General features: G+C 44.1%; 1 long non-coding RNA gene and 2 other non-coding genes across 6 annotated transcripts in view; all 3 read right to left on the reverse strand.

The window, feature by feature from the left end:
* LOC115083731 overlaps nt 1–25,100 on the reverse strand; it is a 41,438-nt gene extending 16,338 nt beyond the window's left edge. The window contains exons 1-6 of one of the 4 annotated variants that reach the window (XR_003854392.1): nt 24,293–25,100; nt 23,565–23,613; nt 22,593–22,663; nt 10,969–11,062; nt 6,694–6,814; nt 116–335 (exon numbers count right to left, since the gene is read on the reverse strand). This is a non-coding gene — a long non-coding RNA (uncharacterized LOC115083731). The remainder of the gene's footprint in view (nt 1–115; nt 336–6,693; nt 6,815–10,968; nt 11,063–22,592; nt 22,664–23,564; nt 23,614–24,292) is intronic. The other 3 variants (XR_003854391.1, XR_003854394.1, XR_003854393.1) reach the window with 3 other exon arrangements.
* On the reverse strand, nt 6,256–6,376 carry LOC115082811. Its single transcript, XR_003854300.1, has one exon. It is a non-coding gene; the product is annotated as a small nucleolar RNA SNORA26 (small nucleolar RNA).
* LOC115082809 lies at nt 7,678–7,796 on the reverse strand. Its single transcript, XR_003854298.1, has one exon. It is a non-coding gene; the product is annotated as a small nucleolar RNA SNORA26 (small nucleolar RNA).
* Nucleotides 25,101–26,508: the final 1,408 nt, after the last annotated feature.

The raw sequence follows: 26,508 nt of genomic DNA on the forward strand, positions 1-26,508 counted from the left end.
TAGAAGCTTCACTGCCTAAAGGCTGCTGCATCCCATATGAAAAAAAAAACAAAACCCCACACCCCAAACACCAAAAACCGAAACCACCACTCTCCTCCCCTAAAGCCAAATATACAATTTAAAATTACACATATCCTGGGTCTGGTTCTTCCCACACAGAAACGCTGTTCACAGGCGGGTGGCAGAAGGTCCATACATTCGTTTGTTTGAAGGCCAGGTTTGCAGGAGGTTTTGTTTTTGTGATATTAGAAATATATTTCACAGTAGATCATTGGTAAATTCTTTTATCTGGCAGGCAAACTGTTTCAGCAATACACAAAGACGTGTGTATATTCCTGCAAAAGCGAAACAAGTCCGGGTTACACAGAAATGATATTTTGCACTATATAGGAGAAAAATCTGACAAAAGAAATGGGCTTAGGTTACCCTTGCCTCTTAGATAGCTTTATGAGCACATATCCAGCATACATCTTGAACTGTTCAGACACATTGATTTGTCTGATTAAAAAGGATTTGTATCCTTGAAAAACACCAAATCATACATCCCTCCCATCTACCATATGTTGCATCATTAGATTACTATGAGTCGGTGCAAGCCATTTTTAGAGCATTTAGAAAGTTATCTTGACTTTGACACCCTAGAGGAAAATGCCCATGTCTTTGCACGGATTACCTCAAACCAAATTCTTTGACATTTCTCATGTAAGCCACAGAAATTTTTGTCCCCATGCACTGGGGACATTGTCAATATAATTTTACCGTACTAATCTGAAGTCCTATAGCAAAATATAACAAGTGAGAATTAGATCTGCAAATCTTTACATTTAAATCCAAAACATCTAAAGCCAAGAAACCCTACTACAGAAAAATTCAACATTCAATGTTATTTCTGTAGAACCAGTGTACACAACTGCAGAGGATAAGTCACATCACTAGATTGTGCTTCAGCAAGGAGAGGAACAAATTAGTATAAGAGGAAATCAAAGGTGCCAGACCAGTCCAGATGAGTGGATTATTGTTGCCACCACAACGAACAAGCAGCTTACAAACTGTTCCAACTTGAAAACACTGTTAAACAATAAAAGGAACAGTAAACATTGTAAAAATCTGTCTCGTGTCTTTTTTTTTTTAATTGCTGGTTTCACACTGTGTGCTTGTACTGCCATATATCTGTGGCTACGTAGCACTCGTTATAATTATGTACCAATCTTGTGATTATAAAGTCTGTATCATCATCAAAACTGTGGGTCAGAATGTTTTGGATTTTTATCTTTTTTCTGTCAGAAATACAAATAAAATGGATAAATTACTTACCCGATAATTGTTTTCCTTACTTACTGTAAGATGGACTCAGGACCAGTGAGTATTGTGCTCTTCTGCTAGCAGATGGGAGACGGAGTCAGATTTCAAAGCTGACGTCACTCTAGATATACCCCTGCAGTAACATTAGCTCTTCAGTATTCTCTTCGAAAAGCCATTGTGGATATATATTTGCTCAATTAACTTGATTAAACTTGATTAACTTGAATGAACTGGTTTAACTGATTCAAAAGTGGAGACCGCCAGTGCACTCAATCAATTAACGCCGACACCGGAAAACTGTGGGTGTCTTGAACTAAGGGTAGGCAGCGGGTACCCGTATTTGTTTAGTCTCTAGGTTCGCTTTCAGAGGCTTTCCTTCTCTGGGGCAGCCGTGGGCGGGATGCTGAGTCCATCTGTTTACACTAAAACGAAATTATCAGATAAGTAATTTCTCCATTTCCTTGTGTGTAGTCAGATGGACTCAGGATCAATGGGATGTTCAAAAGCTACTCCCGATTGGGGCGGGAGGCCATCCACAGTCGGTTAGCACTACCATTGCAAAAGCTGCGACCTCTCAGGCCTGTACATCCAAGCAATAGAACCTGGTGTGCAAGGACCACCACGTCGCCGCTCGGCAGATATTGACGAGAGACAGCTGTCTAGCTTCCGCCCATGAGACCGCCTGAGTCCTAATGGAATGAGCTTTAACATGAGAGGGTAATGGCTTTCCTGCCTCCACGCAGGCTCCCGTGACCACCTCCTTATTCCAGCAAGCTATGGTAGCCAGCAAAGCTGGTTCGTCCTGCTTCTTTCCATCGTGAAGGGCAAACAGTCTGGCTCTGAAACTTCCAGATACTGCACCAAAAGTCTACAGACATTCAAATGACGGAGGAGGCAGTATTCTTCCGCATCCCTGTGCTTATCTAGGGATGGCAATGAAATGGACTGATTCAAATGAAACTCCAAGACTGCCTTGGGCAAGAAGAATGGAACGGTATGAAGCTGTAACGCTCCTGGAGTCATCCAGAGGAATGGTTCCTGACACGACGATGTCTGCAGTTCAGAGATGCGACTTGCCGAGCATATAGCCACCAGGACACCATTTTCAAGGTTAATAAACGCAAGGAAGCACTGCGCAGTGGCCAAAAGGAGGGCCCCTGCCAAAAATTCCAATACTAGATTAAGATTCCACAAGGGAACCAGCCACTGTAGGGGTGGCAGACGGTGCTTAACCCCTTTCAGAAAAAACGGGCCACATCCAGATGAGCCAACAGGTGGGTTCTGTTCACCTTGCCCCAGAAACAGGAGAGAGCCACTACCTGGACCTTCAAGGAGTTAAGGGTCAAACTTTTATTCAAGTCATCCTGCAAAAATTCCAGAACTAGTGGGATTTTGACTGCCCAAGGGGGTACACCACGTTCCTTACACCAGGCCTCAAATACTCTTCAGACCCACATATATGCTAGAGACAGAGAACTTAGAGCGTGGAGTAAAGTGGCAATTACTGCTGCAGAATATCCTCGCTTCATCAGGCGAACCCTCAAGGGCCAGACCAAAAGACAGAATCGAGTCGGATCCTCGTGAAGGACTTGTCCCTGCTGTAGCAGGCCTCTCGTGTGGTGGAAGGCATGGTGAGGGTGGGGGTCTCCACATGTCCGCATACCACACCTGGGCCAATCTGGAGCTACTATTAGGACTAATCGTCTGTGGTGCTCGATTCTGCGAATAACCCTACCCAGCAAGGGCCACGGAGGGAAGGTGTATAGCTATTCTTCCGGACAGGTCTGAATGACAGCGTCGATCCGCAAGGACCACGGATCTCTTCTGCAACTGAAGAATCGGGGAACCTTCGCATTGTGGGATGCGGCCAGCAGGTCGATTGATGTGAGATCCCAATGATCTACTATCAGCTGAAAGGCTTTGGCAGACAATGCCCACTCTCCTGGATCCAGATTCTCCCTACTTAGAAAGTCTGCTCTGACGTTATCTTTTCAAGCGATGTGGGAGGCTGAGATCGTCTGTAGACGTATTTCCACCCATTCCATAAGGAGATCTATCACCTGTGACACTTGCTGGCTTTTGGTTCCACCCTCGCAGTTGATGTAGGCTACCGTGGTTGCATTGTCCGACATCACGCAGACCGCTTGACTCTGTAGTCTGTGGCTGAAATGTAATCACATCAATCTGACTGCCCCAGCTTCCAGAGGGCCTCTTCCTCCGGTCCAACATCCCTGGACTGTCAGTTCCCGACAGCGAGCTCCCCAGCCCCAGTGGCTCGCGTCTGTTGAGAGGACCATCCTGTTCGGGGAGGACAGGAGTACACACCTGCTCAGATGAGCTTCCTGCAGCCACCACTGGAGCTGAGAGCAAACTCCCTTCGGTAAGTGGAGGCAAATCGAGTAGTCTTGAGACTGCGGGTTCCAACGTGATAGTAGTGAGCGTTGAAGTGGTCGCATATGTGCCCTCGCTCAAGGTACTACTTCTAGGGTTGCTGCCATCAAACCAAGAACTTGGATACCTCCATATCGTCGGGCATATTGTGCTCAGCATCCAGACACACTTGGGACATCAACTTCCTTATCCGCATGGTCGGAAGGAAGGCTTTGCCCTGCTTGGTGTCGAACCAGACTCCCAGATATTCCAAGGACTGGGAGGGCTTGAGTCTGCTTTTGTCCACGTTTATGACCCAGCTGAATTCCTGAAGCAAGGAGGTCATTTTTTGGTCACCTAGAGACTCTCTTCCATGGACTTGGCCCGGATCAACCAGTCCAAGGATTCCCTCTTTTCTCAATGCTGCCGCTACGACCACTATAATCTTGGAAAATGTTCTGGGTAGGTGGCTAGGCCAAAGGGTTATGCCTGGAACGGATAATGGTGACCCAATACCACAAAGCATAGAAAAACGGTGGTAATTTTAAAGTGATGTTGGGTCAGCTGACAGTTTTTTTTTTTTTTAGGATTGGCCACACAGTAGCTTTTTCAGAGAACAGGGAAAGATACCAGCGAACAAAGATGAGTGATATATCTAGTAATAAAACCAGAAGTTTCTACTCTTACTGTTTTCATCAGAGCTATGGAGCAGGGGTTGAGTAGACTTGTAAAAGAGTTTATATTGTTTGTGGTATAAATATATATACTGTGTCTATTGAGAGGAGGTAGCTTCCGTTGTTTTGGATTGTTTCAATATATGATGCCATGTTTTTGTTCATATACAGTTTTTTCATCTGATAGTGTTTGACTCAAAGGATATAATTTCCCAGCCCATCCCCACCCTATTACCCCTTCCACCCCTTTCCCACTTACCTTCCATCCTTCCTCTATATGAAGAGATATATCCTAAAATTATTTTTTAGTGGTTAGGTAAAATTTTAACATATGTAGACCTTATACAAGAACCCTCACCCCTTATTACTTATGATTATATATATTAATTTTTATTATATTTTTATAAGCCCATGGTAACCATATAGTTTAAGTAATATGTGGTTAACAGAGGCTTGGGTACCCACATTTAAAAAATAAGACATTTGTTTTTCCTTGTGGAAATTTTAGAATCATACAGGACATGGTACATGTGTGATCATTTTATAAATTTTACACTTTTCATATTTTCTTAAAGAATACATTTTTTGCTGTTTTCTAATATAGAGCTCATTGGATGAGTAGATACACACTAATGGAGAGGAGAAGGAAAATGTGTGTGTATAGGTAAACTGGTTTTGGATTCCTTATCAAAACTTTTAATCATCTCATGTATTGATTATTAAAAATCTTTATTAAAAATATTATGTATTAAATGTTATTTAATTGTATGTGCTATTTTATTATGTGTTTTGTAATTTTTTATTATGCTTTGAATTTATGTTGTAAATCACTTAGGAAGATATTTTCTGTTAGCTGATAAATGACAAAAATAAATTTTCAATTTGTAGTGTTTACCTTATATTCCTATTTTTAATTTTATCAAAGTCAAAAAGTAGGTTTTTTTTCCTCTCTCTCTATATATATATATTCATATTTTGTACCTTGTGAATGCTTGAATAAGGGGCCATAGAAGATCTTGTTTTAATGTACCCGTGATGCAGACTGTTCAGATGAAATATGGCATGTTATGTCTATGATTATATCACTGGTGCAGATTGTGTGTGTGCATATATGAATACTTAAATAAGGGATACATTCTTTGGGTGCCTTTAACTATAATTTAACACATTCTCTTTAACATTAGTTTTAATTATATCTATTTTTGTTTTTCAAATTTATCCTACACATTTTAGAATTTACATTCATATTTTATAGTATTACCTTTATATTTTAAATTTATGCTATTGATTTATATTTGTGCTTGTCCATCTTGCAAATGTACCACCGTTTCATTAGGATTGTGGATCTTTGGCCTCTCTCTTCCTTTGGCATATTGTAGTACCATCTTGGTGGCCCATGGCAGCACCCATGATTTGTAGATGCCATTATTAAAGCTGAAGAATTTGTGTGTCAGGATAAATTCAATTAATTTTGCAATAATTTCTGGCATGAATTGGTGGCCAGGGCAGATGTGTTTAGAAAATTACTACATGGAACTATGACATCTGCATGGGGAAGGCTGCTGTATAGTGATTCTACTTTCACTGTCACTAGGAGATTAGCAGGCAGTAGCTTTTCAAAGCTGTTCAACTTGTTTAAAAGTCTGTGGTTTCTTGAAGGAAGCCGTTTGTGTTATACATTAAGGGTCTGAGAATCTGCTCTATAAGCCAGACATTTCCTATGTGAGTGTGCCAATAACAGACTGGATTGCTCAGTCCTGAAGATAGCATTAGCTCTAGAAAGCTAGTCAAGAAATGTATAAAGTTACTCCAACAAAATGGTCACTTAAAGTTTAACAAATAAAAAGTATTTCTGTGCATTCAAGCGGACTAACCTGGCAGCCAAAACTTTTTATCCATACAGATGCAAAATTATCTCTCCCAACAGGGTCCATAAAAGAGAGACTGATCTCAGTTCTGGGTTTAAGGGAGATGAATTCTTTACCCCTCTGTGTTGGCCGCTTACAGTACATCTAACTGCAAGTGCGCAAAGCAAAAAAAAGGGGACAACCCTATGTTCACACTAGAAAATTTCTCAAGTGTGCAAGAGCCAGGCCTGAGTGAGCTTTCTAGTCATTGTTCATTTGTATATTTTTCTCAACTCTATAAACCACAACCCACTGGCCTTTGGTTGCTGGTACTCCAAGTGGGTACCCAAGGCAATGGGAGAGAGAGTGACTTGCCCAGAGTCCCAGTGTCGGTGAAAGAAGTGGGATATGCATCCCAGTTTCTCTCTCAGCCCATTGCTTTAACCGCTATACCCCCCTCTACTGAAACTTAAAAATAGAGTGCCAATGATAATCCTTACCTTGCAACAGAAATCCTTTATCCATTACACAAGTATCTTTAATTGTCTCTCTCAGCTCAAGAGAAGACAAGGTGTCTGTATATCTTAAATCTTATATCCCACAATTTAGATTTTTCATTCTCTGAAATGGAATAACGAACAACATTTGAAATGCAGGTAAATTTTTTTTTTTATTTTTTTTTTTTTTAACAACCTTGATAAATGTTCTACCAATAAAATCAGCATTCTTAAAGAAATGTCTGTTTTGGCTAATATTACTTAAAGCAGCAATGCCACCTTACTTGTAGCAAAAAAACAACCGCAAATTTGCAATGAGAAACAGCCCCTATAGTAAGATGTAGCTGAATTAGAGTCATTTTTCCCCCACTAACACTGCACCTTTCCAGCAAGGGCAGGTCCAACTCTATGCTGGTACAGAAGTGTACTAGCATGCTCCATCTTCCCGTTACCAACGCAGCAACATTTTCAACAACCAACTAGTGGCTCTGGATATGACAAATTGGAATAACTGGAATAGGAAGAGGCAGACAAAGGACCCGACGACCATTTACTCAATTCCAAGTTAATTCATAAACAAGTATTTCCCTGAAATGTGAACTTTTCACACACAAACACAGCAGCTCTGTTCATTTAATGTCAAGGCTGCTGTACTCGCTACAAATTTGCAGGTGGTACTGCCACTTTAAAGAGAGGCAAGTCTAAACAAATGTCTGCAGTCACCCTTTCCCTTCCATTCTTTATTTTAAAAGTTTTAGAATTAATCTGTTCATTACCCACTGATATAATCTTACATCAAAATAGGCATAACAGCAGACAAAATGCCACAAGGACATTATAACTTCTAAAGAGAATAAAAAGATGGAGACTCCTAAGGAACCAAAACAATTTTCAACATTCTGTTCAAGCTAATAATTAAGAAATGGACAGAACCATGAACTGCATGTTTTCCCAGAGTTGTTAATAGCTTTTAGAACATTAGTTGAAATATGTATCTCACGACAGGATCCAAAACAGAGTTTATAGCCCCGTTTCAGGTTTTTGAAAGAATTGCTTTACCCCCCTGTGTTGGCCACTACAAAGCATTGTTGGCTTTGAATGGGCAAAGCTGAAGGGGGATTCAAAGAAAAGAATTTTGACTTTGTATTGCAATTAAGACAGAATGCCACGTGTCATTCATTCTCTCTAGATTTTCAGTTTTCAGGCCATTTCCTTTTTACTACTGCAAGTTTGTTGACTTGATTTCTTTGAAATATTTTATTGTATTATGAATATTGTTCCCAAGTTTTAGTGATATTTTTAATTGATATTTATATTGCCTTGAGTTTGTTTAGGCAAATAGCAAATAAATATACATGCAGTGGTTTGAAAGTTATTCTCCCTGTATGTAGCAGCATATACATACGCATATGGCTGTGTGCAGATTTAACACAATATTTAATAGCCCTGTGTATCAGATATGTGCATTTTATATATACGTTTATCTTTACCCTGAAACATATAAGCCAATCAACCCAATGCACTACAAGCACATGCTTTTCCCACCTGTTTTAAAAATATACATGTATATTTTTTGTCCAACCACCTTCAAATCTGCCTTGTATATACCCCTCCAGGACTACTTGAATGCAATGCCTCCCCTCTGACGGAATTCATCATGAAGAATATTGACATAGAAACCCCCGCCATCATCCTTGGCAACTTCAACCTACACGCCAAGGGTTTCAAACAAATCATAGACTCCCCTACATGCAAAGCAGGTCACTCCTTGAACCTAATTTTCATCAACTCACACATACAAACCTCGAATCCTCCCACATGCACACCCATCCCATGGTCCGATCACACACTCATTCGAGAAAATTTCTTTCAATGGCCTTTCAGTCTGGAACTCCATCACTAACAACTTAGCCAACAAGCACTGCCATCTAATAACCAAAGAAATAAACCCATGGTACACACCTGAATTAAGAAAACATGAAATGCATCCTCAGAAAAATAGAAAAAAAAAATGGAGAAACAATCACACCCTCAGCCTTCTAACCTCCTATAGAAACACCCTACACAGTTACAGAACAATCCTCAAAACTAAATGTGATTTCTACGCAAAGAAAATTCACAACTTCCAGTTCAACCCTAAAGTCCTCTTCTCCTACGTAACTGACCTAACAAAAACAGCCTCCCCATCATTATCAGACGACTCCAAAGCCAAATGCAATGAGCTTGCCCTCTTTTTCAAAGACAAAAATCGCAAAACTAATGTCTAAACATAGACATTAGTTTTGCGATTTCAGACATAACTACCCTCCCAAAAAACCAATACATCACCCTCAACGCATTCTAAAGTATTTCCTCCTTAGAAATAGAAACTCTCATTAGAAAAATAAACCCTGCATCCCACTCAGCAGACGCAATCCCGATAAAATCAATAAAAGCCATTCCAAACTTAATTGCCAAACCCATAGCAGACATCATAAACACATCGCTAACCCAAGGAAATGTCCCAGACATGATAAAAGGCGCTCTAGTCAAACCCCTACTAAAATAACCCCACCTAAACCCCTCGGATCCAGCCAATTTTCATCCCATATCCATCCTCCCATTCATTGCCAAACTCCTCGGAAAAAATAGTAAACCAACAATTGACAGAATACCTAGATAAACACAAAATTCTATACCCATCCCAATTCGGATTCCGCCCGTTCTCAGCACTGAAACCCTACTAATCTCACTCACTAACACAGTTCTCCCAGGTTTTGACAAAGGTCAATCCTACATCCTAGTGATGCTAGACATCTCCTCAGCCTTTGGCACCAGCCGCCACAAGATTCTGACTGACAGACTAAGAGAAATCAGCTTAAATGGTAATGCTCTTCGCTAGTTTGAATCATTCCTTCAAAACAGATACTACAAAGTCAAAATTGGCAACAGTGAATCTGACCCCATCAATCTCACTCAAGGCGTACTACAAGGCTCCTCCCTATCCTCCACTCTTCAACACATATATGCTCCCCTTATGCAAACTACTAACTGATCTAGGCTTCTCACACTTCATCTACGCCGATAATGTGCAAATACTAATCCCTATCACCGAATCCATATCCAAATCACTCCAAATATGGGAATCACACCTAACTACCATCAACCAACTACTCACATAAATGAAATTGGTGCTAAACACTAGCAAAGCCGAGCTCTTAATACTGTGTCACAAACTAAACGACAAAATCCTAGCAGACAACCTCGAATCAAGTTAAACACCCCAATACTCAAGACGTAAGAAACCTGGGAGTCATTCTAGATTGCGAATTAAGCCTCAAAAAATTCATTAACACAACTATGAAAGACTGCTATTACAAATTACACATCCTTAAAAAACTAAGACCCCCACTCCACCACAGTGATTTCAGAACAGTTCTCAAAGTGCTAATCTTCTCCAAAACAGACTACTGCAACTCCATACTACTAGGACTCCCAACAGCATTGAACTGTCCACTCAAGCCTCCACACCGATCTCTTCAAGTCTGAACTGTCTCCCCCTTACTCCTGCAATGTTCTTGTGCGGATTGCTGGAAGCGTGGGAGTACAAGTGCATGGCTTCAAGTCACAGAGCTATGCAGAGATGGGGCTCCCATGAGACTGCTCCTTGGCTCCTGCCTCCCACTGGCCTCAGAATAAAAATAAACATTGGGGCAGAGCAAATTCTCATCCCTGCAGTTGCCAACTCATAAAAGGGGCCCCAATATATAAATAAAACTACTTTAAATATTTTAGTCTCAGGTTGCCCTTGGAAGGAAGGAATTTGAGCAGTGAGAGCTGGGGAAGGAGGGTGTGAGAAGGCAATAGGGACTGGAGATAGGAGTGGGAGGATCCTGCCACTGGATCCTCAAAAACATTTTTTCTTCAATTGGATCCCTAGAAAATATAGTTTAACAACCACTGATTTACTGGTACAGTTTAAAGTACAAACATTTCCCCTTTAGGAAAATGGAGAAGTTACTTACCTGATAATTTTGTTTTCTTTAGTGTACACAGACTCAACTCAGGACCAATGGGTTTATGCTCCCCTGCCAGCAGATGGAGACAGTCAGGTTTCAAAGCTGACGTCACCCTAGATACACCCCTGCAGTGACCTCAGCCCTTCAGTATTCTGTTCAAAAGCCACTATGGACATACTATTGAAAAAATGATTAAAAACAGATAACCGTAACTGTACTCAAACACTGAACCCCAGTAAGATTATAGATGCCCTGATCTAGGGACTGGATGCCGACGTACCCGTAATCGCTTGGAATAGATATCCACTCCACAAGTGAATCCTTGGTACCATCCTTGGGCAGCTGTGGGTTGGATGCTGAGTCCATCTGTCTACCTAGGGAAAACAAAATTATCAGGTAAGTAATTTCTCCATTTCCTAGTGTGTAGCCAGATGGACTCAGGACCAATGGGATGCCCAAAAGCTAATCCCAATCGGGGCGGGAGGCTGCCCGCGGTCCGGTTAACACCTCCCTTGCAAGGGCTGCGTCCTCTTGGGCCTGAATGTCCAGGCGATAGAACCTGTAGAAGATGTGCAAGGAAGACCACGTTGCCGCTCAGCGGATGTCGATGAGAGACAAGTTTAGCTTCCACCCATGAGACTGTCTGAGCCTAGTCCTGGGGGAATTCTGCACTACTGCGGAGTGCAGAATTTGCACAGAATTCCCCCCCTGCACAGAATTGCCAAATTCTGTGCAGGGGGGGGGAATTGCCAAATTCTGTGCAGAAAATAGCAGAGGAGACCCTGGCATGCCACAAATGGAGCGCGCAAAGACGACGGCATGAGTGTGCTCTGTTCGCGGTGAAGGTAAAGGCCCCGGTGAGAGACAATGTGTGTGTGTGTGCGCGCGCGCGCGTGTGAGAGAGGAGAGGGGTGTGGTGGAGGGGAGGGTGAGAGAGCGCCTATATGAGGAGATTGTGAAGGAGTGTGTATGTGAGTGAGTGATTGGGAGCTCGTGTGTATGAAAAAGGGATCATGTGTATGCGAGGGTGCTAGCTTGTGTGAAGGGATTGTGTACGTGTGAGACAGAGCCTGTGTGAAGGGGGTGTGTGAGAGAGAGAGACATAGGTAGCCTGTGTGAGGATGTATGTGTGAGAGAGAGAAAGGGAGCTTGTGTAGGTGTGTATCCAAGAGAGAGGGCCTTGTATGAGGGGCTGTGTGTGTATGCGTGAGAGTGAGGGAGCCTGTATGAGGATGTGTGTATGTGTACTAGAGAGGGAGCATGTGTGTGAAAGAGGGACAGAGGGAGCCTGTATGAGGGGCAGTACTGAGAATGGGGTCAAACTCTGGGACTGGCAATAGAGTGGAAGGGGTTGAACCTAGAGAGGGCAAAGTGATACTGGCAGGTGGAGGAGTTGGGGCCTGAGACAGCAAAGTGGCCAGGGGAGTAGGGAGAGCGAGTGGGACAACTCTTACAGTGAATTTCTAAGGAAATTCTGCTCAAAATATTTAAAATTCTGCATCTTTAAGTAATAACATTTTTCTATATTAACTTAAAATGTAATTACTTAAAGACTGTCATGTAAATTGTGCTATTTTGACCAATGTAAAGTTTGCATAATTGTATTTTGTGCGCAGAATTCCCTCAGGAGTACCTGAGCCCTAGTGGAATGAGCTTTAACCTGAAGGGGTAATGAATTTCCTGCCTCCACAGAGACTCCCTTGACCACCTCCTTAATTCAGTGAGCTATGGTAGCCCATGAAGCTGGTTCGCCCTGCTTCCTTCCACCGTGAAGGACAAATAGGTGGTCCATCTTTTGGACCGGTTCTGAAACTTCCAGATACCACATCAAAAGCACATTAAATGGCAAAGGAGGCAGTATTCTTCTGCATCCTTGTGCTTATCTAGGGATGACAACGAAATGGACTGATTCAAATGAAACTCCAAGACTGCCTTGGGCAAGAAGGATGGAACAGTACAAAGCTGTAACGCTCCTGGAGTCATCCGGAGGAATGGCTCCAGACATGACGATGCCTGTAGTTCAGAGATGCAACGTGCCAGGCTTACAGCCACCAGGAACACCGTTTTCAGGGTTAATAAAACGCAAGGAAAGAGTGGCAGAGCCCTACTTTTGGCTGCTGCACAAAAGCTCAATACTAGATTAAGATTCCACAAGGGAACCGGCCACCGTAGGGGTGGCCGAAGGTGCTTCACCCCTTTCAGAAAATGGGTTCTGTTCATACTGAAGGGCTAATGTCAATGAAGGGATGTATCTAGGGGGACGTCAGCTTTCAAACCTGATTGTCTCCATCTGCTGGCAGGGGAGCATAAACCCATTGGTCCTTAGTCCATCTGTCTACATGTTAGGAAAAAAAAACAATTTCTAAGAACTTCATATTAGAAGAATATTTTGGTGAAACATTTAAGCAAAATATTTTGCACTGTTTTTGTAGAGGAAGATATAATATATGCTACAATAAACAGCCCATATTGGTTTGAAGGAATGTGCTCATTGTAATGCAGTCCTTTGAGTATGCAAGTGCTCTGCAAATAAATTTAGTACTTTCTACCCTACATTGTGGTTTAGCTTGTTTGCTAAACATGCACCAAGATTGAACACATGGATTTTAATAGTTTTTTTTTCTTTAACACATCGGCCCTTGTGTGTTGTAAGAGCACTAAATGCACTCTGTATAAGCAAGTCAGTTTGGATCTGGCTGTAACACCCAGACTCTCCCCCAAGGAGGGATTAATGGGCAAGCCAGATTTTTTTTTTTTTTTTGGGTAAATAAATCGGCCTGTTCATACAAAGATTCCATATTGGCATGGATCACACGACTAAAAGCGTGATGTCATCTCTCCTAGCCAAACCTATGACAGACATATTTATCACTTTTGCTCTGAACGGCCTTCTACCACTGCAGCTTCTAGTATGGGCTTACAAATTCTCTATTGCTTCTCGGAAAAGCTAGACACTGAACTGTGACAGAACAGATGCTGAAACATCTGGTATCATGTATTTTTTTTTAAACAGTGCTTTAGTTAGATACAGTCCACACCAGTGTGAAAATGTTATTACAAGGGATCTGCACATAATCAGAGCCTTTTTGAGAGACATAATAGTCCATTCAGAGCAGAGATGATGCTTTCCTGCCTCCTTCCATAGTTAGGAAATTGGTAGATATTATAATAATGACTGAACTAATTCCATACACTTTACCTATTTCATATACAAGGTTATGCTAAATTTAATCTACCAGCATTATTTTTAGTGCAGATAACCATGTGTAATAACTTAGTGTATGGGCCCCAGAACGACAGAGAAACAGAATCAATTTTTCTTGCTTTTAATGTAAATACATTTAAATACAAAAAGATGTAAGTATGCATAAAACTTAAGTTTTATATTTGTCAAGGCAACTTCCAATGTTGGGGTGAAAATAGGACAAGTGATGGAAGGGCAGTTAGAAGAGATATAAAACAGTTATTAAAGGAAGAAGAGAATAGTAGATATAGTAGTCTGAGGAGGAAGAGCTGATGCTAGGGATAAGAACATGCTATACTGGGTCAGACCAAGGGTCCATCAAGCCCAACATCCTGTTTCCAATAGTGGCCAATCCAGGCCATAAGAACCTGGCAAGTACCCAAAAACTAAGTCTATTCCATGTTACCATTGCTAATGGCAGTGGCTATTCTCTAAGTGAACTTAATAGCAGGTAATGGACTTCTCCTCCAAGAAATTATCCAATCCTTTTTTAAACACAGCTACACTAACTGCACTAACCACATCCTCTGGCAACAAATTCCAGAGTTTAATTGTGCGTTGAGTAAAAAAGAACTTTCTCCGATTAGTTTTAAATGTGCCCCATGCTAACTTCATGGAGTGCCCCCTAGTCTTTCTACTATCTGAAAGAGTAAATAACTGATTCACATCTACCCGTTCTAGACCTCTCATGATTTTAAACACCTCTATCATATCCCCCCCTCAGCCATCTCTTCTCCAAAAGGTGGATGACTGATACCACCTTGGGCAAGTCACTTCATCCTCCATTATTTCAGGAACAAGCTTAGAGATACATTTACTAAGCTGTGATATGGGTTATAACATGCAAAAAACAGTGTTTATTGCATATTTAGGATTAAAACCCACCCATATTTAAATGAGCTGCTCTGCAAGTGCTTTGCACGCATACAATTTTCAAATGCTTGGAAAGCAGCTTATGTGTAGCTAATGCTATGCTAATCAAAACACAGCTCTAGTAAGCAGCGTTATTTGCCGGAAAGTTATCTACAAATCAAAAGGTAACTTTCCCCAGGGGGCTGGATTGGATTGGTTTGAGCCTTTTGGGGCAAAGAGAAATTTGGGCATGGTTGACATTGGAGGAGCGGGAGAAAGAGAAAGCTGGGAGAGGGGATTGACCCTGGGAGAAGGGGGAGGGAGAGATCAAGCTGGGGAAGGGGCTCAAGCCAAAGGCCCCTCCCCCAAATTTTATGATGAACGTCTGCACAAAAAATTAAAATTAACATATCTGAGTAATAACATTTTTTCTGTACAGCATTTTGGAATTATTACTCAAAGGCAGTGATTATATTGTGTTATTTAAACAAAGTCTGCAGAATTTTTTTTTTTTTTTTTTTTTTGCATTCCCCCAGGAGTAATAGCTTTGTTACCTATATTTATTTGCTTGGCTTTAGCAGACTTGGTCTGCAGAGGACCTGATTGCTCCATGCTGCTATCTGTTCAAGGCCATTGCTTCTCCCAAGGACAAAGTGGCATAGGGGAGAACTAAAGGGATTGGGCAGAAAGCAGCATGAAACACGCTGCTCTTGCCCCACCATCGTTCTCCCCCTCTCTCCTCTACCTGTGCCTCTTAGTTCTCTCCATTCCATGTCCCTTTGTCCTCTTTTCCCCTGTGTTCCACTCTATCCTCTCCCCTGTACTTCTGTCCCTCAACTCTCCCTCCCTTGTGTTTTTCTTCTTTAGTGTCCTTGTCCTGCCACTTTTCTCTCCTCCCTCCCTCGTGCCATTCTGTTCTTAGCACCTCCCTCCCCCTCTGCCCCTTGGTCATCAACTCCCTTCAGTGTCCCCCCTCTGTTCTTTTCTGCTGCTCTGCCCTTCTGCTGTGCTCTTCTTTCCCTCTATACTTTTGCCCTTCTCCTTTCCCTTCTGCCACTCTATCGCCTCCCTCCCTCCCTTGTACCCTCTGCTGAGAACGCTAAGGCTGACTAAAACACAACAGGAAAATAATAAAATGCTTAAGTGTCTGGTGGCCCCTGAGGTTCAGCACTGCCTGCGAGTCTGGTTGGCATGGCTGGTCAGTGTGTAGCTCGCTGGCTTCCTGGCTAGCTGACCAGCCACATTCCTAGTCTGAGGATTATTGCTTTCTTGTTGGCAACAGTGTCAGCAGTGACTGGGATCTGATTAGCTGCAAAGCTACCAAGAGAGCAATTTTTAAGCGGGAGAGTTTCAGTGCAATGCATCACACCTTCCCTTCATAGACACGTTAGGTTTTATATCAATAAGTGGTACGGACTGCTGTGAGACAAAATAGTTTTATCCTCAATAAGCCATTTTCTGGGCTTGGCAGTTTTCTCCGGCTCCTGTGGTTTGCAGCTCAAACGGAACACTTCTCTAATAGGGATATAGGCAGTGCTCCCGGGTTCCTGCAGCAGATTTCTCGAGATTCTGCAGCAATTATATGGCAAACTTGCAAATTACAAATGTAATTTTCTTACCTTCTAATAAGTCATTTTCTGACATGTCCATTTCCAGTTTATTTAGTGCTTTATTAGAGGAAAAGGGATCTCAATGATTATTGCTGGGGAGGAAGGTATCTCAGGCAGGAGAGGTAGAAAGATAACGGATGGAGGAGGATAGAGGCACAAAGGAGGAGAAGGGGTGAAAGAAGGGAACAGGGATAAGCAGGGAGAGGGGGGGGATCTGGGAACAGGAAAGGAAGGGATGATCCATTCACACCACTCCAGACATCGAGCCTCCCTCCCGTACACACACCACACTCACTTGAATATAAGAATTGCCATGCTGGGTGAGACCAAGGTCCATCAAGTCTCTGGCAGTGGCTAATCCAAGTTGCAAGTACCTGGCAGATCCCATAAAGTATATCTAATTCCTCTTACTCACTCCCACAGATAGCAATAGCTTTCTTTGGTCTACTTGGCTAATGTGTCATCATTCTTGCTCCAAAATGTAACCCTCTGAACTCCTCATTCACACTGCACAGCCCTTCAATCATCTTACTCATTCTCCACAATTCCTCATTCCTCTCATTCTCTTTCCCCCCTCCCAATTCCCTCATTCACAAAACAACAGGCCGTATCTGTGTGTGTATATGAGAGGCTGTATGTGTACGTGTAGGAGGGAAGGCAAATAGTAAGTCCCCTTCTGACCAGGTCTGAACAAGGGCATTGATCCCCGGGGATCACTGATCTCTTCTGTGACTGAAGAATTGGGAAACCTTCACATTGTAAGATTCAGCCAGCAGATCGACCCCCAGCGATCTACCAGCAGCTGAAAGGCTCTGGCCGATAATGCCCATTTTCCAGAATCTCCCTGCTTAGAAAGTCTGCTCTGACATTGTCTTTTCCTGTGATGTGAGAGGCAGAGATCATCTGTAGATTGAATTCTGCCCATTCCATAAGAAGAACTATTTCCAGAGTCTTGCTGGCTCTTGGTTCCTCCCTGGTGCTTGATGTAGGCTACCGTTATTATGTTGTTCGACATCACACAGTCCACCTGACCCTGGAGTATGTGGCTGAACTATAGACACGCCAATCTGACCGCCCAGGCTTCCAGGTAGTTTATATATGTTCCAGAGCGCTTCTTCCTTGGTCCAACACTCCTGGGCCGTCAGGTCCTGACAGTGAGCGCCCCAATCCGAGGCTCGCGTCTGTCGTGAGGACCAGCCAGTTTGGTGGGGACAAGCTTACACCCTTGCCCAGGTGAGCTTCCTGCAGCCAACACTGGAGCAGAGAACAAATTTCTATCGGTAGGTGGAGGCAAACCGAATAATCTTGAGACAGTGGGTTCCAATGTGACAGCAGGGAGCATTGAAATGGCCACATGTGTGCCCTCGACCACAGTACTACCTCCAGGGTTGACGCCAAACCAAGGACTTTGGGGTATATAGCGTTCGTCAACCGAAGCACTTGGGATATCAACTTCCTTATCTGCAAGGGGGGGGGGGGGGGGAGGAAGACTCTGTCCTGCTTGGTGTTGAACCGGACTCCCAGATACTCTAAGGACTAGGAGGGCTTAAGGCTGCTCTTGTCCATGTTCACAACCCAGCCAAGTTCTTGAAGCAGGGACGTGACCCTGCTATCACCTGGAGGCTCAGTACAAAGATGGTCTCCGGCTGCAGGGGGGAGAGGGCTTTGGCCATCACCACCATGCTCAGCTTCCTGCACCCACTGCCTTTCAGCTGCTTCAGCAGCAAAGTCCACGCGGGAACTGGCTATGGGACCAAGGCACACCTCTCTGAGGGATCTCTGAAATTCGCCCCAGGAATTGTCAACTGGGGGAGGAACCTTTAGGAATCACTGCAGGAGAACAAGGCTCAATCTTTCTCCAATTTAAAGGTAAAATTTCTTCTAAAGTGTACAGCAATCCAGATAGGGAAAGCACGTCCACATCTGTTAGGAGTCGGAGGCTCTCTTCCAACGACTTCGCTCCAGGGAGGTTAAGAACCCTCCCGGTTGTACGGCCATTATGACTGAGCAAAGAGTTTCCATGTGGACGTGAATTATCTGCAGATGACGATTGATGCTCTTGAGATCCAGAATGGGGCGAAAGGAACCCTCCTTCTTGGGTATGATGAAATAGATGGAATAATGCCCCGTATTTTCCTGGGGTGTAGGTACCTGCGTTATAGCCCTCAAACTGAGGGCTATAACGTATAACGTTTCAACGTAGATTCCACTGCCAGTTTCTTGTGCTAGGAGTGGCGAGAAAACATCATGAACATGTCCTGAGAGAATCTGCGAAATTCCAGAGCATATCCCTCTCGTATGATGTCCAACACCCATTTGTCCGACGTGATCTCGACCCACCGCTGATAGAAGAGGATTAGTCGGCCCCCTATCTCCTCATCCCATGGATGGGTTGGCCAAACCTCATTGGGAAGTTTGGGTCAAACCTGAGTCCAAACCAGTTGCTCTTTTTGGTCGTCGGCTCCGAAAGGACCGATACCTTCCTGAAGGTCGAGATATCCAAAATGGCGAATTTCGGTAGAATCAAAAATGCTTGGAGCCCTTGGTCCAACCCCTCATGGGCGAGGGGCGTTGCGACCTCTTTTTCTTATCTTCCAATAGCAGCGGCACTAGAGATTCACCCCATTTACTGGCCAACTTTTCCAATTCGCTTCCGAATAGGAGGGATCCCTTAAAAGGCATCTTTGTGAAGTTTGCCTTACAGGTCGAATCCCGCTAACCAATTTCGAAGCCATAGTTGCCTTCTGGCCGCCACCACTAAGGCTACCCCCTCTGGCTGAGATATGCCCTAGATCAGAGCTTGCATCCGCTAGGAATGCTGCAGCAGGCTCCATTGCCTCTCTGGAATGTGCCTCTGAGCTATCCACCTCTCTCTCAAGAAGCAGAGAAGAGTGAGCCACCAGGACACAACAGGAAGCGATCTGCAGCATCATTGCTGTCACGTCAAAGGCTTGCTTCAGGATGCACTCCAGCTGTCTATCATGTACGTCCCTCAAGGATGCTCTTCCCTGTACTGGGATAGTTGTTCACTTCAAAATGGCGCAGACCAGGATGTCCACTTTTGGGAAATGCAGGTGTTCTTTGGCCTCTGGGTCCAGAGGGTACAGGGCCTTCAATGCCCGGCCTCCTTTAAAGCTGGCTTCTGGGGTATCCCATTCCAGGTCAATTAACTCCTGGATGGCTTCCAGCATTGGGAAATAGCAAGCAACTTTCTGTAGACACCAGGATGGGGTTCTTCTTTGGCTCTGACATACGGTCCATGCCAGGAACTCCCAGAGTCTTCAGGGTCTAGGAAAACAGTGCTGGCAATTCATCTCTGTGGAAAAACCGTAACATGGTCCAGTATGTTTCCAAGCCTGGAGGGATTTCCCCGTCCTCCAATGAGCCTGCATCCCCTTCGTCGTATGTGGTGTCTGGGTCCCTGTCAGGGATACCCTTGGTGAGGCGAGGCATGCTATTAGGGCTGGGAGGACAAGGCCTTCCCAGCTGGGTGGGTCAGCCAGGCAGGGACAGCAGCTGACTGAACCTGAAAAAGGCTTGAAGGCTCTGAAAGAATTCCACCCAAGAGAAGGTCACTGGGTCCATGGCTAGGCGCCACTGAACTGCCCTCTCCAGAGGACGACACAGTCCCTGGATTGTTCAAATCCTGGGTACTACCAGATAAGGTCATGGCTGACCCATCCTCTGACTGGGAGGGACTAGGCTTGGAGAAGTTCTGAGAGTCCAGCCATCCCCTGGGCTCCTCACAGTGCCGACACAGGAAGGAGTAAAGGTCATGGCAGGCAGCACAAAGAGAGCATCGCTTGTGCTTCTTTGCTGCCGGAGCCATAGTTCAGTGCAGCTTGTGCGTTCAGCCGGCTAATGCTTGAACTTGATGTTACTTCCGGTCGCAGACGGCTGCGACCGCTCTGCCTTACCTCTTTTTCTCCCCTTTCACTCTCTTTGGGCAAGATGGCTGCCTCCGGTGCAGAGTGCCTCGGCGTTTCCAAACCAGCATGGGCGTCCCCATCCACCATGCTCACTCCTGTGGCCTCCTAGGGCGCGAGCATCTCCTACACTCAAATACACTTCATGGTGGGAACCTCAGGGGTGGCCCCACCGCTTGACGCCAGTACCTCCGGGTATATCTATCCTCCGCCTCTGCTACCACCTTCAGTTAGCAAAGACTTTGCTTCGCTACTCTGACTGCTCTAAGCTGTACGCTTAGACATTGCTTTCAATCTAAGGGCCTCGCTCCAGTAAGAAGCTCTAGACACCCGCTCCTTGGGGGGTCTCTCGCTTCCAGCTTCCCTTCGGGGTTCCTCACTAACTAAGACAACCGCTCCTCGGGAGTCTTCCCTCTATTCTACATTTCAGGATATTGGACCATTGGGTACTCGCTCCTCGAGGGCCTATCTACCTTTATATCCTGCACCACGGACCTTCGGTCCCACCATTCTACCACCAGGAAGACGCCTTCATTCTGTGAGTATCTCTATGATCCGGCGCTCCAACTCCACCCACCAGCTGCGGTGTTACCCGCACTGCGGGCTCCCGCCTATCGTGAACATCTGGACGAGACTATACTTCTGAGCCTGTTGAACGTACTGGCACTTCATGGATCAGTGCCTTACCTTCCTGCTTTCAACATCTATCTACAGCAATACAATACTCTATCCATACTGTGTCTGCTATCTGTGTCAGCCTATCGCAGTGGTTCCCCACGGGGCTCCTCCCCGTGGGTGGAGTCATCTCCATTGCGACCAAGGGTCCACAATGCCACAAACACAACACTTGAGCGCACATAAATCCGCCCCAACGTGCGAAAGTATAAGCGTCTGGTTGTGTGCATCTGTATGCGTGTAGTTATGCGCACAGGTGAACGCGTACCTACACGCACACTTATGCGCGCAGTAGAGCTGGCCCACACTGCGTGTACCGATGGTATATGGGGGAAAATGCACGCGCAAGAAGGCGCCACTGCGGCCTGCCACATGGAGTGCCTCACTGAGCCTGAAGCAGGGCCTAGCCCATCGGAGGGCTGCCCAACCCACTCGGAAACCCCATTCCCTTGCCCTAGCGGAATCGGGAACATCGTAGGTATGGTGCACTGAGCAAGAGACCGAAGAAAAGACTTACCGGAGCACTTTCATGTCTCTTTTACTTATCTGGGCTCAGCACTTACCGGCTGAGAGACGGTTTCCAGCTGCAGGGGGAGAGAGCATAGGCAGTCACCCCTGCGCTCAGCTTCCTGCACCTGCTGCCTTTCAACCACTTCAGCATCAAAGTCCATGCCAGGAACTGGCTACTGGACTAAGACACACACCTGAGGGATCTCTGAAAAATCGCCTCAGGAATTCTCAACTGGGGAAGGGACCATTAGGTATCTCCACAGGAGAGCGGGGCGCGATCTTTCTCCAATTTAATGGTAAAATTTCCTCTTCTAAAGAGTACCGTGTTCCCGATAGGGAAGGCACAATCCACATCTGCTAGGAGACAGAGAAACTGAATAGCTGAGGTCAAGGCAAGGGTATAGCTTTGAAACCCGACTCCATCCCTGCTAGCAGGGGAGCACATAACCCATTGGTCCTGAGTCCATCTGGATACACTCTAGGAAAAGGTATGTTTAATGTTTCATATTTCTTGATTGTGTTTGCATTGCTTGGGGGGGGGGGAGGGTGTCATCAGTGTATGCCTATATAATATATATGTAAGTGATATTTTTACTTCAGAAGATTGTTCTTTGAATGTCTATTTTCCATATGCAATGTGACTTTTTAGGTTGGGGAAGTTAATAAATTTTAAAATGGAAAAGAATGGGTAAGTTTTAATTATGTGGGGAGGGGAGGGAACTTGGAATGAAAGGCTGTAAGGTTTGTCTAGGGCATTTAATACCCTTGTATCAGCCCTAAGAGAGAGTCTGTCATGCACAGACTCCCACCATTCACCAACCTCATATACCCCCGGGGGAAGACCCTGGAGAAGGGTGGGAGGCAGGCAATAGGGAATGAAGGAGTCCTATTTCCAGACCCAGGAGCTGGGGCAGCCAAAGATTTTGCAGTCCTTCCCATAGCTGTGTAATCAAAGCACCATAAGCTTTCATTTATAAGCTAAGCAGCCTGGGGGGTGGGTCCCAAAGTGGTAAACTGGGTTACAAATGATTGATCAGCAGCTAAGGGTAGTGGTAAATGGAGCTCATGCCAATGAAAAAGGGAGTACCTGTGGAATGGCTCAGGATCAGTCATAGGTCCATCTCTGTTCAATATTTTAATAAGATATCTTGCAGGGCTCTTGGAAGGAGAGGTGGTGATGGGGATAGATGGAAAAAAAAAAAAAAAAGACAGTGAATCTTTGAAAAGTCCTCAAAAATACTCAGTAACAAGCAAGCATAATATACCATCCATCCTCCAGAATGATTTTCTGTTCACTGAGGATGGGAGATGTATTATGCTTATTGATTTGTAGATATTTCAAAAGACTGACATCCATTTGCTAAAGTGAAGCTGTACCTTTCAAGCTTTATCATAAAATAGAAAATATAGTATATATAATATACATATATTATACATTTTTCATGTGATATTCATGAGTCTTGTATTTTTGTTGTACTCAAGGATTTTTCTCCATTTGTTTTACTCTCCCTCCTGCCTAAACCAGCATTAAGTCTTGGTGCATATATCACTGTGCTATGGGGCCAACATCCCCTGCACTCCGTCTCCTTTCCTAGCGCAACTAAATTTTGTGTGCTGACCTCAGCAAGACAGAAAAAGGGTAAAGAAACAATTATAGTGAACCTCCTTGATATGCTCACTTCACATCTGCTATACTTAGCATTATGTATGGATTAGGGAAATTTTAAGAGACCATCTACATTCAAATTCAGTGCATATAGTTTTCTACTTTGACCTAGTAGGCAATTTTCAAAGAAAAACTACATGCCACTTAACAGAAAAATGTGTGCATATATTGAATGCATGGTAATGGACACAATGTATTGAAATGTTTCCAAATTCAACATTTTTTGTATCATAATTTTTAAAAATTAAAACTTGTTCATACAGTGCATAAATTTCATGCTTTAAATAAGTCACACTTTCCAAAAGCTAAATTAAAATAAATTATTGATGCCATACATAGATTGGGAGAGGAAAATATGCAAACAAAATGCTAATTTCAAATTTGTATACTTACTTTTTCCCCCCCTGCAGACAAATCCATGGGGCCTTTAGTGCCTGTACACCTGTGTAAGTGAAATTACAAGATAAAACCCATATTGTGTTTCTTTTCTTCATGGATCCCATGAATAAATAAATGTAGACAAGGATGACATTTGTAAAAGCTATTTGCTGAGGTAAATTGGCCGGTCTGAAAATTACCTTCCTCAAGAGTAGCTAAGAAGTACATACAGGGTTCACTTTTGCCCACATTTTAAAGAAGTATTATTGCTCCTTTTGCTAGTTTAGGATGCCCAAGGAAAAAACATTTTATCTTTATCTTATCAGTTTTGACTCTTTCCATTTCTTTTTCCTTCTGTTTCTCCTTTTTCCAATCTGCCTTTGGGGAATACTGCTCTTTTTTTCTCTCTACCGATCTCCCCCCTGTATTGCCAGCTCTTGGCTTCTCATCTCATATCCCCTTCTCCCCAACTGTGTCTTTCCTCAGTAGTCTATTCCTCTCTCCATGCTCCACGTGTCCATCTTCTTTTCACGCCCATCCCTTTTTCAGTTCCTTTGTTTCCATCCTAGTCCATCCCCCCTCGCTCTTTCCCTTCTCGCTCCCAATGTACCCCCTTCTGAATTTTTTCACCTACCCCCATCTCACCAGCTTTCATCCGGACCCAAACTCTCCATCCACTCTTACCTTCCTACAGCAGCAATAATAGTAGCAACTAAAAGCAAAAAAAAAAAAATAGGTCTCACCCCTTCGGCAGCTTCTCATCCTGCAGGCCGCACCGATTAGGCTGTGCGGAAACAAAGCGCACGCTGTAGGGTGGGGGGCCTCCTTCGCCCTCCATCCACTCATGGTTTTACTTGCTCTGGCTTCTCTTCCTGCTAAAGCGTGGCGACAGTCCAAACTTCAATGGTCTGGCTCCTGCTGCTCAATTCCAGCAGTCTCTGAAGACTTGGAGAAGATCAGGCCTATACTGCACCTCCTGCACGGCAGGATCCTCTTTGTGTCTCGTGCCGCCTTGTCACGTACACTGACTGTAGCGGCTGCGTGCGTCGGAGGAAGGTGGAGCCGGATTCTGGCCCTTCACTGTGGTTAGCGTTTGCATGAGACTCGGTGAGAGCCTGAAGGATGCAAGCATAGGCTCCATCCGCGAGGTCTTCGATAGCTGCTGCTTGAATTGATTGGGAGGTAGCTTGGACTATTGACTTTAGTAGTGTTGCTGTAGCAGGATTACACATTTACCTATAGGCTGCTCATTGCCTCTGCCACAGCAGATTGGAGCAGCCTGGAGAAAAGTTGGGAGGGGGGAAGCTGCTTCAAGGATTCTAACGCTGCAATCAAAGCCCGCCGTAAAGAGATGTAGCTCAGAGAAGCTGCAGGGAGCAGTTTTAAAGGCTTCCGCTGCTACAGTGAAGGTCTCGGATTGCGTGAAGAGAGAGCCAGAAGCAGCATGGCTGACTCCCACTGCCATGCTGCACAGGTCCAAACGCGGCAGTGACGTCATTGGCATGCAGCAAACCCGGAAGCTGGGACCAGACTGGCAGGGGCTGCGCTGTTGCCACCGGCAGCAAGAAAAGCTTCGAGGGCAAAGCTTAATAATAGGACTCCCCTGGAAAGCTATCGCGGACCCAAGGAATTAAAAAAAAAAGCAAAAAAACAAACAAACCCAGAGAAGTATTTTAGAAAAACAGGGTGTCACATTGAAAAGAGTCCCACATGCAACAAGTGCAAGTGGAACCTTGGCTCCTAGAAACAGAGCAGGCAACTCAGTTAAAAACTTTGGTGCCCTCGGCTCGGGGACACTTGTAAGTAGTGAGTTTTGCCAAGCAAGATAAACAGCGAGCCTGGCCAGTTACTGATTTAGGTACTGTTAGTCTTCCCCCAGCTCCCCCTCCCCCCCTATTAGATTAGACAACAGGGGCAGAAAGTGTAAGGCACAATACCAGAGTTTCCTGCGGTAGCTAAAAGATAGATTTAGGTTTGCCAACTTTCAACTGTGAAAATTCCAAACACTTGGATGCGTGGAGTAAAATTTGTGTTATGTATTTCCAACAAGTATTTATATTAATCTTTGATTACTTACCTTATTACTAGAAAACTGTGCACAAAGCGAGGTAAAACTAAATGATCCTAAATATAAAAATACCAATAACATTCCATTAGAGCAGTGCCCAGTCCTTGGGGCACAATGTGTATGCAAATCTGTTCATTGTGGATATCCTGAAAACTTGACTGGTTAGGTGAGCCCCACAATCTTCTTTTTTAATTTATCACACTCCTATACCACCACTGCCATCCCAGGGTATTAGATGCCCTAGACAAAGCTTATAGCTTTGTGTGACCACCCCCAGAGCCCTCCCCACTCACAATTAAAAATTATGCAGTTATTATAACAGATATTACATGGAAAATGACATTCAAGCTACAGTCTTCTGAGGTAAAATACATGGAGTACCTGAATTTAATCTGTTTTGAACTGCCTGAAAAAGCAAAATATAAAAATAAACAATATAAAAGAAAAATATCACTCAGAGCATCTGTATTATATTTACATGTACTGGTGTGGTGCCATCCACAAAATACTGCAAAAAAAAAAAAAAAGACACTTGCAACCCATCTGGTATTAGGTGTGGCTTGGTTGCCAAACAGCCATAAGTAAACTGAATTACAATTAATATAGTAAACCTCCCATGCCAAAGCAGCACTAACTGTTAATCCTTGGAACTTTTGATTTCCAGTCACCCCAAGATTATTATGGATTAGTGGGGGAGAGGGAGGGTGCACATTTTATCCTCTCTCATACACACACTCTCTGTGGTTCTCAACCTTTTTTCAACCGGGACACACCTGACAGATGGTTCTCACATGCGTGACACACTGAACATGTGACCATTAAGGGGCTATATGTAAACATACACTCTGCATCCACGGGAACCCCCTCGACCCCCAACGATGGGTCAGAACA

Source organism: Rhinatrema bivittatum, chromosome 1 (genome assembly GCF_901001135.1).
Source record: "Rhinatrema bivittatum chromosome 1, aRhiBiv1.1, whole genome shotgun sequence".
Lineage (NCBI taxonomy): Eukaryota > Metazoa > Chordata > Amphibia > Gymnophiona > Rhinatrematidae > Rhinatrema > Rhinatrema bivittatum.